Genomic DNA, 10,792 nt, shown 5'->3' with positions numbered 1-10,792 from the left:
TTCTCATAAAGTTTAAGTATTTCCAATATGTACATATTTGTCTTTACTCTGCAACACTGTATTTCCTTATAACGTGGTATTCTTACGTATTCTTTCGAGAGAAAACTCTCCTGTGTGTTCTCTTTTGAGGCTGCACGCTTAGACAAAAACACAACACCAAAGCTTTTCGAGTTAGAACAAGTTGTTTAGGAAAAAAAGATAATTACGCATTATGCAAGATTTCCTTAAAACGTTGTATTCTGACATATATTTTCCAGAGAAAACTCTCCTGTGCGTTCTCTTTTGAGGCTACAGGCTTAGACATACACGCAACACCAAAGTTTTTCGAGTTACAACTTGTTGTTAAAGAAAAACAATATAATTTCGCATGATGCAGGATTTCCTTAAAACGTGGTATTCTGACATACTTTTTCAAGAGAAAACTCTCCTGTGCATTCTCTTTTGAGGCTACACGCTTAGACATACATGCCACACCAAATCTTTTCGAGTGACAACGTGTTGTTTAGGAAATACAAGATAATTTTGTACGCTGCGTTATTTCTTCTCGTAAAGTTTAAGTATTTCTAATATGTACGTATTTGTCTTTACTCTGCAAAACTGCACTTCCTTATAACGTGGTATTCTTACAAATTATTGCGAGAGAAAACTCTCCTGTGCATTCTCTTTTGAGGCTATACACTTAGACAAACACACAACACCAAAGCTTTTAGAGTTAAAACATGTTGTTTAGGAAAAGCAAGATAATTTCGCACGATGCAGGATTTCCTTAAAACGTGGTATTCTGACATATTTTTTCGAGAGAAAACTCTCCTGTGCGTTCTCTTTTGAGGCTGCACGCTGAGACAAAAACTCAACACCAAAGCTTTTCGAGTTAGAACAAGTTGTTTAGGAAAAAAAAAGATAATTTCGCACGATGCAGGATTTACTTAAAACGTTGTATTCTGACAATTTTTTCCAGAGAAAACTCTCCTGTGCGTTCTCTTTTGAGGCTACACGCTGAGACATACAAGCAACACCAAAGCTTTTCGAATTACAACGTGTTGTTTAGGAATAACAAGATGATTTCGCACGATGCAGGATTTCCTTAAAACATGGAATTCTGATATATATTTTTTGAGAGAAAATTCTCCTGTGGGTTCTCTTTTGAGGCTACATGTTTTGACATACACGCAACACCAAATCTTTCCGAGTTACAAAATGTTGTTTAGGAAATACCAGATAATTTTGTACGATGAGTTATTTCTTCTCAAAAAGTTTCCTAAGTATTTCTAATACGTACGTATTTGTCTTTACCCTGAAACACTGTATTTCTTTATAACGTGGTATTCTTACATATTCTTTCTAGAGAAAACTCTCCTGTGCGTTCTCTTTTGAGGCTACATGCTTAGACATACACGCAACACCAAAGCTTTTCGAGTTACAACATGTTGTTTAAGAAAAACAAGATAATTTCGCATGATGGGGGATTTCCTTAAAACGTGGTATTCTGACATATTTTTTCGAGAGAAAACTCTCCTGTGCATTCTCTTTTGAGGCTACATGCTTAGACATACACGCAACACCAAAGCTTTTCGAGTTACAACGTGTTGTTTAGGAAATAGAAGATAATTTTGTACGATGTGTTATTTCTTCTCGTAAAGTTTAAGTATTTCTAATATGTACGTATTTGTCTTTACTCTGCAACACTGTATCTCCTTGTAACGTGGTATTCTTACATATTCCTGTGAGAGAAAACTCTCCTGTGCATTCTCTTTTGAGGCTACACACTTAGACATACACGCAACACCAAATCTTTTCGAGTTACAACGTGTTGTTTAAGAAAAACAAGATAATTTCTCACGATGAGGGATATCCTTAAAACATGGTATTCTGACATATTTTGTCGAGAGAAAATTCTCCTGTGGGTTCTCTTTTGAGGCTACATGATTAGACATACACGTAACACCAAATCTTTTCGAGTTACAACGTGTTGTTTAGGAAAAACAAGATAATTTCGCACAATGCGGGGTTTCCTTAAAACGTGGTATTCTGACATATTTTTTAGAGAGAAAACTCTCCTATGCGTTCTCTTTTAAAGCTAAACGCTTAGACATACACGCAACACCAAATCCTTTCAAGTTACAACGTGTTGTTTAGGAAAAACAAGATAATTTTGCATGATGCGTTATTTCTTCTCGTAAAGTTTAAGTATTTCTAATACGTACATATTTGTCTTTACTCTGCAAAACTGTATTTCCTTATAACGTGGTATTCTTACATATTCTTTTGAGAGAAAACTCTCCTGTGCGTTGTCTTTTGAGGCTACACGCTTACACATGCACGTAAAACCAAAGCTTTTCGAGTTACAACGTGTTGTTTAAGAAACACAAGATAATTTCGCACGATGCAGGATTTCCGTAAAACGTAATATTCTGACATATTTTTTCGAGAAAAAAACTCTCCTGTGCATTCTCTTTTGAGGCTATACGCTTAGACATACACGAAACACAAAATCTTTTCGAGTTACAACGTGTTGTTTAGGAAAAACAAGATAATTTTGCACGATGCGTTATTTCTTCTCCTAAAGTTAAAGTATTTCCAATATGTACGTAATTGTCTGTACTCTGCAACACTGTATTTCCTAATAAAGTGGTATTATTACATATTCTTTCGAGAGAAAACTCTCCTGTGCGTTCTCTTTTGAGGCTGAACGCTTAGACAAAAACGCAACACCAAAGCTTTTCGAGTTAGAACAAGTTGTTTAGGAAAAAAAAGATAATTACGCACGATGCAGGATTTCCTGAAAACGTTGTATTCTGACATATTTTTTTCGAGAGAAAACTCTCCTGTGCATTCACTTTTGAGGCCACATGCTTAGACATACACGCAACATCTAATTTTTTCGAGTTACAACGTGTTGTTTAGGAAAAACAAGATAATTTTGCACGATGCTTTATTTCTTCTCATAAAGTTGAAAGATTTCTAATACGTACATATTTGTCTTTACTCTGCAAAACTGTGTTTCCTGATAACATGGTATTCTTACATATTCTTTGGTGAGAAAACTCTCCTCTGCATTCTCTTTTGAGGCTACAGGCTTAGACATACACGCAACACCAAAGTTTTTCGAGTTACAACTTGTTGTTTAAGAAAAACAATATAATTTCGCATGATGCAGGATTTCCTTACAACGTGGTATTCTGACATACTTTTTAGAGAGAAAACTCTCCTGTGCGTTCTCTTTTGAGGATACACGCTTAGACATAGACGCCACACCAAATCCTTTCGAGTTACAACGTGTTGTTTAGGAAATACAAGATAATTTTGTATGATGCGTTATTTCTTCTCATAAAGTTTAAGTATTTCTAATATATACGTATTTGTCTTTACTCTGCAAAACTGTACTTCCTTGTAACGTGGTATTCTTACATATTCTTGCGAGAGAAAACTCTCCTGTGCATTCTCATTTGAGCCTACACACTTAGACATACACGCAACACCAAAGCATTTAGAGTTAAAACATGTTGTTTAGGAAAAACAAGATAATTTCGCACGATGCAGGATATCCTTAAAACGTGGTATTCTGACATATTTTTTGAGAGAAAACTCTCCTGTGCGTTCTCTTTTGAGGCTAAAAGCTTAGCCATACACGGAACACAAAATCTTTTCGAGTTACAACGTGTTGTTTAGGAAAAACAAGATAATTTTGCACGATGCGTTATTTCTTCTCATAAAATTTAAATATTTCCAATACGTACGTATTTGTCTTTACTCTGCAACAATGTATTTCCTTATAACGTGGTATTCTTACATATTCTTTCGAGAGAAAACTCTCCTGTGCGTTCTCTTTTGAGGCTGCACGCTTAGACAAAAACTCAACACCAAAGCTTTTCGAGTTAGAACAAGTTGTTTAGGAAAAAAAAGATAATTTCGCACGATGCAGGATTTCCTTAAAACGTTGTATTCTGACATATTTTTTCAGAGAAAACTCTCCTGTGCGTTCACTTTTGAGGCTACATGCTGAGACATACAAGCAACACCAAAGCTTTTCGAATTACAACGTGTTGTTTAGGAATAACAAGATGATTTAGCACGATGCAGGATTTCCTTAAAACATGGAATTCTGATATATTTTTTTGAGAGAAAATTCTCCTGTGGGTTCTCTTTTGAGGCTACATGTTTTGACATACACGCAACACCAAATCATTCCGAGTTACAAAATGTTGTTTAGGAAATACCTGATAATTTTGTTCGATGCGTTATTTCTTCTCGTAAAGTTTAAGTATTTCTAATATGTACTTATTTGTCTTTACTCTGCAACACTGTATTTCCTTGTAACGTGGTATTCTTACATATTCTTGTGAGAGAAAACTCTCCTGTGCATTCTCTTTTGAGTCTGCACACTTAGACATACATGCAACACCAAATCTTTTCGAGTTACAACGTGTTGTTTAAGAAAAACAAGATAATTTCGCACGATGAGGGATATCCTTAAAACGTGGTATTCTGACATATTTTGTCGAGAGAAAATTCTCCTGTGGGTTCTCTTTTGAGGCTACATGATTAGACATACATGCAACACCAAATCTTTTCGAGTTTCAACTTGTTGTTTAGGAAAAACAAGATAATTTCGCATGATGCCTTATTTCTTCTCGTAAAGTTTAAGTATTTCTAATACGTACGTATTTGTCTTTACTCTGCAAAACTGTATTTCCTTATTAAGTGGTATTCTTACATATTCTTTCGAGAGAAAACTCTCCTGTGTGTTTCCTTTTGAGGCTACACGCTTACACATACACGTAACACCAAAGCTTTTCGAGTTACAACGTGTTGTTTAAGAAACACAAGATAATTTCGCACGATGCAGGATTTCCGTAAAACGTAGTATTCTGACATATTTTTTCAAGAGAAAACTCTCCTGTGCATTCTCTTTTGAGGCTACAAGCTTAGACATACACGAAACACAAAATCTTTTCGAGTTACAACGTGTTGTTTAGGAAAAACAAGATAATATTGCACGATGCGTTATTTCTTCTCGTAAAGTTGAAGTATTTCCAATATGTACATAATTGTCTTTACTCTGCAACACTGTATTTCCTTATAAAGTGGTATTCTTACATATTCTTTCGAGAGAAAACTCTCCCATGCATTCTCTTTTGAGGCTGAACGCTTAGACAAAAACACAACACCAAAGCTTTTCGAGTTAGAACAAGTTGTTTAGGAAAAACAAGATAATTTCGCATGATTCGGGATTTCCATAAAACGTGGTATTTTGACATATTTTTTCGAGAGAAAACTCTCCTGTGCGTTCTCTTTTGAGGCCACATGCTTAGACATACACGCAACAGCAAATCTTTTCGAGTTATAACGTGTTGTTTAGGAAAAACAAGATAATTTTGCACGATGCATTATTTCTTCTCATAAAGTTTAAAGATTTCTAATACGTACGTATTTGTCTTTACTCTGCAACACTGTATTTCCTTATAACGTGGTATTTTTACATATTCTTTCGAGAGAAAACTCTCCTGTACATTATCTTTTGAGGCTGTACGCTTAGACATAAACGCAACACCAAAGCTTTTCGAGATACAACGTGTTGTTTAGGAAAAACAAGACAATTTCTCACGATGCGGGATTTCCTTAAAACGTGTTATTCTGACATATTTTTTCGAGAGAAATCTCTCCTGTGCATTCTCTTTTGAGACTACATGCTTAGTCATACACGCAACACCAAATCTTTTCGAGTTACAACGTATTGTTTAGGAAAAACAAGATAATTTTGCATAATGTGTTATTTCTTCTCATAAAGGTTAAGTATTTCTAATAGGAACATATTTGTCTTTACTCTGCAACACTGTATTTCCTTATATCGTGGTATTCTTACATATTCTTTCGAGAGAAAACTCTCCAGTGCGTACTCTTTTGATGCTACACGCTGAGACATACACGCAACACCAAAGTTTTCGAGTTACAACTTGTTGTTTAGTAAAAACAACATATTTTCGCACGATGCGGTATTTCCTTAAAATGTGCTATTCTGACATATTTTTTTGAGAGAAAATTCTCCTGTGCGTTCTCTTTTGAGGCTACATGTTTAGACATACACGCAACACCAAATCTCGTAAAGTTTAAGTATTTCCTATACGTACGTATTTGTCTTTAGTCTGCAACACTGTATATCCTTATACCGTGGTATTCGTACATATTCTTTCAAGAGAAAACTCTCCTTTGCATTCTCTTTTGAGGCTGCACCCTTAGACATACACGCAACACCAAAGCTTTTCGAGTTACAACGTGTTGTATAGGAAATACAAGATAATTTTGTATGATGCGTTATTTCTTCTCGTAAAGTTTAAGTATTTCTAATACGTATGTATTTGTATTTACTCTGTAACACTGTATTTCCTTAAAACGTGGTATTCTTACATATTCTTTTGAGAGAAAACTCTCCTGTGTGTTCACTTTTGAGGCTAAACGCTTAGACATACATGCAACACCAAAGCTTTTCGAGTTAGAACGTGTTGTATAGGAAATACAAGATGATTTTTTACGATGCGTTATTTCTTCTCATAAAGTTTAAGTATTTCTAATACGTACTTATTTGTCTTTACTCTGCAACACTGTATTTCCTTATAACGTGGTATTCGTACATATTCTTTCGAGAGAAAACTCTCCTCTGCGTTCTCTTTTAAGGCTACACGCTTAGATATACATGCAACACCAAAGCTTTTTGAGTTAAAACATGTTGTGTAGGAAAAACAAGATAATTTCGCACGATGCAGGATTTCCTTAAAAAGTGGTATTCTGACATATTTTTCGAGAGAAAACATTCTTGTTCGTTCCCTTTTGAGGCTACAAGCATAGACATACATGCAACACCAAATCTTTTCGAGTTACAACATGTTGTTTAGGAAAAATAAGATAATTTTGCACGATGCTTTATTTCTTCTCGTAAAGTTTAAGTATTTCCAATTTGTACGTATTTGTCTTTACTCTGCAACACTGTATTTCCTTGTAACGTGGTATTCTTACATATTCTCTCGAGAGAGAACTCTCCTGTGCATTCTCTTTTGAGGCTACACTCTTAGACATACACGCAACCACAAAGCTTTTTGAGTTAAAATGTGTTGTTTAGGAAAAACAAGATAATTTCGCAAGATGCGGTATTTCCTTAAAACATGGTATTCTGACATATTTTTTCAAGAGAAGACTCTCCTGTGCATTCTCCTTTGAGGCTACAGGCTTAGTCGTACACACAGCACCAAATCTTTTCGAGTTACAACGTGTTGTTTAGGAAAAACTAGATAATTTTGCACGATGCGTTATTTCTTCTGGTAAAGTTTAAGTATTTCTATTACGTACCTATTTGTTTTTGCTCTGCAACACTGTATTTCCTTATAACGTGGTACTCTTACATATTCTTTCGAGAGAAAACTCTCCTGTGCGTTCTCTTTTGAGGATACATGCTTAGACATACACGCAACACCAAAACTTTTCCAGTTACAACGTGTTGTTTAGGAAATACAAGATGTTTCTCTATGATGCGTTATTTCTTCTCGTAAAGTTTAAGTATTTCTAATATGTACGTATTTGTCTTTACTCTGCAACACTGTATTTCCTTATAACGTGGTATTCTTACATATTCTTTCGAGAGAAAATTCTCCTGTGCATTCTCTTTTGAGGCTACAAGCTTAGACAGACATGCAACACCAAAGTTTTGGAGTTACAACTTGTTGTTTAGAAAAAACAAGATAATTTCGCACGATGCGGGATTTGCTTAAAACGTGGTATTCTCACTTATTTTTTCGAGAGCAAATTCACCTGTGTGTTCTCTTTTGAGGCTACACGTTTAGACATACAAGCAACACCAAATCATTTCGAGTTACAACGTGTTCTTTAGGAAATACAAAATTATTTTTTATGATGCTTTATTTCTTCTCGTAAAGTTTAAGTATTTCTAATACGTACATATTTGTCTTTACTCTGCAACACTGTATTTCCTTATAACGTGGTATTCTTACATATTCTTACGAGAGAAAACTCTTCTGTGCGTTCTCTTTTGAGGCTGTACGCTTAGACATACACGCAACACCAAATCTTTTCGAGTTACAACGTGTTGTTTAGGAAAAACAATATGGGCCTATTTTCATTTTCTGCATACAGACAGTCAGTACACCATTTGTCGTAAATGCTTCTTTTTTTACATTGCATATGTTTGGCTTCTTTGTCAAAGATGAAGTGTGCTTAAGTGTGGTTTTATGTCGGGCACTTGAGTTCTATTCCATTGATCACTGTGTCTGTCTTTGTATCAATACATTGCAGCTTTTATCACTATTGCTCTTTGGTAATGATTGAGGTCAGGAATGGTGATTCCCCCAGCCATTCTTTATTGTTAGGAAATGTTTTCTATATTCTGTTTTTCTGCTTTTCCAGATGAAATTGAGAATTGCAAGAATTGAGTTTGGTTTTAATGGGGATTGTACTGAATCTGTAGATTTCCTTTGGTAGGATGGCCATTTTTTATACTAATCGGAATGGCTAAGATCAAAATCTCAGGTAACAATACATATTGGCAAGGATGTGGAGAAAGAGGAACACTCCTGTATTGCTGGTGGGATTGCAAAATGGTACAACCACTCTGGAAATCAATCTGTAGGTTCTTCAGAAAAATATGAAATAAATGTACCTGAATATGCAGCAATACTACTCTTGAGAATATACGCAAAAGATGTCCCACCATGCCACAGGGGCATGTGTTCCACTATGCTAATAGAGGTCTTGTTTGTGACAGAAGCTGGAAACCACCCACGACAGAAAAATGGATGCATAAAATGTGGTTCATTTACACAATGAAATACTACTCAGCTATTAGGAAAGAGGACATCCTGAATTTTGCAGCAAATGATATATCTAGAAAATACCACCTGATTGAGGTAACGTGGACCCAAAAGGACATGCATGGGATGTACTCACTAATAAGTGGATGTTATCCAAAAATCAAACGTCCAGAATACCCAACATAGAGTTCACAGAACTCAAAAAGTTCAACATGCTGAAGGGCCCAAGTGAGGATGCCTTAGTCCCACCTGGGAAGAGAAGGAAAAAATGTCAAGATAGGAGGGACCTAGAATGGAAAGTGGAGGAAAGAGGGAAAGAGGGAAACATGATCTGTTATTGGGTGAGGGGAAAGGACTGAAGCCCTGAGGGCCAGCAGAAAGAAAGGAAAGAGGGAATCTCGGGATGTAGACCAGCCACAATGTACCAGCAACCTAGGAATAGAGACAATCGACTCAGGACTTGAAGAGAGGGACTATAGATGAGATTTCCTACAGTAGGGAGAGGGCACATATAGAGCCCACCTCCAGCAGAGAAACAGGACATCAAGTGATGGATGGGATTGCCATCCCACAATCACAACTCTGACTCATAAGTGTTCATGTCTGAAATAATTATACGGATGGAAATAGAGAGGAGTCTGAGGAAAAGAAGGTCCAGCGACAGACCCAATGTGGGTTCCAGCTCAAGGGGAGGTCCCAAGGCCTGACACTCTTACTGAGGCTATGGAGTTCTCACATAAAGGGCCCTATCATCACTGCCCTCTGAATGACCTAACAAGCAGCTGAAAGAATCAGATTTAGATATTTTCACCCAACCAATAAACAGAAGCTGCTGACTCCAATAGGCGAATTAGGGAAACACTGGAAGAAAGTGAGAAGGAGGGCAACCCTGTAGGAGAACCAGCAGTCTCAAGGAACCTGGACCCCCGAGATCTCTCAAATACTGGACCACCAACCAGGCATCATATAACAGCTTATATGAGGTCCCAACATTTACACAGCAGAGGACTGGTCAGGTGGGGTGAGTGGTGGGTGGTGGGTGGTGGGGACATCCTCATGGAGACAATGGGTGGGTAGTAGGTATGGGGAATGGAACAATTGGAGGTAGACCAGACTAGGACAGGAATAAAATCTGGATAGGAAATAAATGTATAATTTAAAAAAAATAACAAATGTTACATATCTTAACAATTGATTGTTTGTTCTTGAAACAAATTTGACGATATTGTCTTTGATACTTAGAACTAATTTACATCAGAAGTGTGGAAGAGAGAAATGGGAGCTTGTGATATTTTGACACCAGATGGACAGAGTTTAAAAGGTTCCTTCATGGTTTTGGAGTATCAGAATGTAGATTGAAATGGCTAATTTCAAATCACAGTTCACATATTGTCATATAAACAAAACAATTTTATTGGTAAATAGAGCTTCTCTGTGGTCACAGAACCCTTTCACACAAGTCATAATTTTGCATAATTTCGAGCAATGGCACTAGCTTATCACAAAATCAAAGAAATGTTTTCTTATTTAATAGGAGAAATGTCAAGATAGCATCACATTTAGCCTGGTCATTGTTTCTGTTGACTGATGTTTTAGGGTTTCAGTTGCAAGGAAGAAGGATGGAAGAAAATGTTTTGAAAATGTGAAATGTTAGAGAAGTATTGTGGTATCAAGTTTGATGCTGTAGTCACACTATGTGAAATTCATAACATCTGAAAGCATCAGAAATTAACACTATCAAAAAGGCATTTCATGGTCAGTTCTGGGAAAATTGAGAGGTTCCTCTAGGGAAAAACATCACTGGTTGATGTAAATAAATTGAATCAGAAATAAAATTTTGAGGAACAGTCTCTGAATCATCATACAGTTTGGGGAATAGAGAGTCATAATTCAGAAATATAACAGATTTAACAGGAAGGAATTAATATCTTAAGTTAATGAAAACAATGAAAGTTCATACAATTATATCACAATAA

The sequence above is a fragment of the Apodemus sylvaticus genome, chromosome 20 (genome assembly GCF_947179515.1).
Source record: "Apodemus sylvaticus chromosome 20, mApoSyl1.1, whole genome shotgun sequence".
NCBI classification, from domain to species: domain Eukaryota; kingdom Metazoa; phylum Chordata; class Mammalia; order Rodentia; family Muridae; genus Apodemus; species Apodemus sylvaticus.
This window is presented reverse-complemented; position numbering follows the sequence as displayed.